This window comes from Oncorhynchus nerka, unplaced genomic scaffold (genome assembly GCF_034236695.1).
Source record: "Oncorhynchus nerka isolate Pitt River unplaced genomic scaffold, Oner_Uvic_2.0 unplaced_scaffold_1559, whole genome shotgun sequence".
Classification (NCBI taxonomy): domain Eukaryota; kingdom Metazoa; phylum Chordata; class Actinopteri; order Salmoniformes; family Salmonidae; genus Oncorhynchus; species Oncorhynchus nerka.
Window position 1 is genome coordinate 23,133 of NW_027039756.1, and position 3,488 is coordinate 26,620.

General features: G+C 45.0%; 2 long non-coding RNA genes across 4 annotated transcripts; one reads left to right on the top strand and one right to left on the bottom strand.

The window, feature by feature from the left end:
* LOC135568482 (uncharacterized) lies at nt 1-1,339 on the bottom strand. Of its 3 annotated transcripts, none has more exons than XR_010462641.1 (4): nt 1,276-1,339; nt 737-1,193; nt 623-658; nt 1-524 (listed from the first exon to the last, which is right to left on the bottom strand). It is a non-coding gene; the product is annotated as an uncharacterized LOC135568482 (long non-coding RNA). The 3 variants fall into 3 exon arrangements; XR_010462642.1 differs by lacking the exon at nt 1-524 and having other exon boundaries at nt 532-658; nt 737-909; nt 978-1,193; XR_010462640.1 differs by lacking the exon at nt 1-524 and having other exon boundaries at nt 532-658.
* A 1,316-nt stretch (nt 1,340-2,655) lies between these two features.
* Nucleotides 2,656-3,488, top strand: LOC135568483 (uncharacterized). Its single transcript, XR_010462643.1, has 3 exons — nt 2,656-2,949; nt 3,029-3,064; nt 3,162-3,488. It is a non-coding gene; the product is annotated as an uncharacterized LOC135568483 (long non-coding RNA).

Sequence of the window (3,488 nt, forward strand, 5' to 3'; positions counted from 1 at the left end):
CACAGAGTCTTCTGTGGCCAGGAAGGAGATGAAGACATCTGCTAATGCTTTGATAGCCAGACACACACTCCTTATTGTGCGGCAAATTGTGGCCTTGTTCAGCTGTTCTGCATCCCCCACTGAGTACAGGAAGGCTCCACTAGCAAAAAAGCGCAAGGCCACACAAACCATTTGCTCCACACTCAGTGCATGGCTCCGTGCAGTGCGGTGCTTAATCCTGGGACCCAGTAGTCTGCATAGATACCTGATGCCATCTGCAGAAAACCTGTATCTTTCATATAGATGGTCATCAGGGAAGGCCAGTGGGTCCAACCGGTCCCTGAAGACCCTTTCTCGCCTGAAGGCTCTCCTCAGCACAAGTGCTTCTTCATCCACCACATCTCGCACGAATGGGCATGCCATTGTCAGAGCAGAAAGGAACACACAATTTTGGGCCTTCATATAGGCTAGTGGCCACACCTGGTGCTGGGGGTGGGCAAAAGAGAGGGCGATGCCTTATAACGATGACTTGGTTGTACTGATTGCTGGGAAAATAAAAAAAACCTTAGAAAGCTGCCACCGTCCTGTGTGCTCACAATAAGAGCTCATATGTCATGGCTCACTTGACTTTACGAGAATATACCTCATTTTTATTTTGAGCTGTGTCATCTTCTTGGAGCTGGGGAGGAAAGAAAAATAATGATTAATACATTTGTGTTACAGTTAGCATACAGTGTACATTGAAGGCATATCTCACCTCCCTCTCAAGTTTTTTTATTTCAAGGTCCAGTTTCCTAATTGTCCTCTTTTTTATTTCGGACTCCAGTGCAAGATTTTCCATCTTTTTCTTCTTGTACTGAATGTCTATGTCTGCCAGTTCTATTTGCGCCGGAGGTGGTTGCCATACAACTTTCTGATAGCTTGTGAGCTCTGTGAACACAATACAATTAGCGCAGCTGGAATTTGGCAGGATGTGGTGTCCTTTTATTAATACGCACTATGTTGCCAGGCTGGTTTTCCCACTGTATAGCATCTGGGTCCTGTAAAAGAAATTAGATTTTTTGATTTTGATGAGGACTCCTCACCATTGTAGAGTAAATAGTACTTTCACCGTCTTAACATGATACCTCATGCCTTCTGGAATCCAGAGAGATGGTCTCCTCCTCATCATCGTCTCCATCATGTGCTGTTGCTGCTGCACTGGGGCCTTCACCCTATCACATTTAATCGGATTCATATTGAAGCTAGTAGACAAGACATGCCAGGCCTACAGTATGCCTTTGATGGAGTACTCACTGGATCAGCATCGTCTGGTGCTTGTGCTGGTGGCTCTAACAGGAACACAGTGCTGCCAGGCACTGCAAGGCAATAGGTAAACCAAAGTCAGACAGTCCAAATTGATTCAATATGAATGTGGTTGTATCCCATGTAGAGATGGAAGGACATACCTTGAATGAAGCGGGTGGCATCTTGGGAGGAACCTATGCTCGTCTCTTTCCCCCCAGGGATCCCCTCTAAGACGGGCCTGCCTTTATTTAGCTCCAAGGCCATGTCCTCTGCTGGGGTAAGGTCAGCCTTTGGTGACCCACCACCCGTGCCTTGTCTGTGGGTATTCTTTTTCACTGCTAAAACAGTACAGACAATGTGTTCTGCAGAATGTTCTTGTATTTGATTTTGACCTGCTGCCATGTCCATGTCCGCAAAGTATTGCAGACCGCCTGAATGCGTAAGTAGTGCACAATTACACACTCACCGCTCCGCTGAAACATCACAATTACAAATCAAATATTTAATTCACATCTCCAAAAATGCAGTTGTACTGTAATTATGAAACGGTTAAATTTTTAATTGAAATGCACTGCAGATATGAGTGAAATTGTGTAAAGTAACTCCATCACACTGTATAAAGCTATGATACATTTTTTGATATTTTTACTGAAAACAAGACAAAAATACCAAGTAATTTTTTGCAGTGTGACTCCATTAAATGTGTGTGTGTGTGTGTGTGTGTAGTTTAAACATGAACGGGCCAAAACGGACATGGCAGCAGGTCAAAATCAAATACAAGAACATTCTGCAGAACACATTGTCTGTACTGTTTTAGCAGTGAAAAAGAATACCCACAGACAAGGCACGGGTGGTGGGTCACCAAAGGCTGACCTTACCCCAGCAGAGGACATGGCCTTGGAGCTAAATAAAGGCAGGCCCGTCTTAGAGGGGATCCCTGGGGGGAAAGAGACGAGCATAGGTTCCTCCCAAGATGCCACCCGCTTCATTCAAGGTATGTCCTTCCATCTCTACATGGGATACAACCACATTCATATTGAATCAATTTGGACTGTCTGACTTTGGTTTACCTATTGCCTTGCAGTGCCTGGCAGCACTGTGTTCCTGTTAGAGCCACCAGCACAAGCACCAGACGATGCTGATCCAGTGAGTACTCCATCAAAGGCATACTGTAGGCCTGGCATGTCTTGTCTACTAGCTTCAATATGAATCCGATTAAATGTGATAGGGTGAAGGCCCCAGTGCAGCAGCAACAGCACATGATGGAGACGATGATGAGGAGGAGACCATCTCTCTGATTCCAGAAGGCATGAGGTATCATGTTAAGACGGTGAAAGTACTATTTACTCTACAATGGTGAGGAGTCCTCATCAAAATCAAAAATCTAATTTCTTTTACAGGACCCAGATGCTATACAGTGGGAAAACCAGCCTGGCAACATAGTGCGTATTAATAAAAGGACACCACATCCTGCCAAATTCCAGCTGCGCTAATTGTATTGTGTTCACAGAGCTCACAAGCTATCAGAAAGTTGTATGGCAACCACCTCCGGCGCCAAATAGAACTGGCAGACATAGACATTCAGTACAAGAAGAAAAAGATGGAAAATCTTGCACTGGAGTCCGAAATAAAAAGAGGACAATTAGGAAACTGGACCTTGAAATAAAAAAACTTGAGAGGGAGGTGAGATATGCCTTCAATGTACACTGTATGCTAACTGTAACACAAATGTATTAATCATTATTTTTCTTTCCTCCCCCAGCTCCAAGAAGATGACACAGCTCAAAATAAAAATGAGGTATATTCTCGTAAAGTCAAGTGAGCCATGACATATGAGCTCTTATTGTGAGCACACAGGACGGTGGCATCTTTCTAAGTTTTTTTTATTTTCCCAGCAATCAGTACAACCAAGTCATCGTTATAAGGCATCGCCCTCTTTTGCCCACCCCCCCAGCACCAGGTGTGGCCACTGGCCTATATGAAGGCCCAAAATTGTGTGTTCCTTTCTGCTCTGACAATGGCATGCCCATTCGTGCGAGATGGTGGATGAAGAAGCACTTGTGCTGAGGAGAGCCTTCAGGCGAGAAAGGGTCTTCAGGGACCGGTTGGACCCACTGGCCTTCCCTGATGACCATCTATATGAAAGATACAGGTTTTCTGCAGATGGCATCAGGTATCTATGCAGACTACTGGGTCCCAGGATTAAGCACCGCACTGCACGG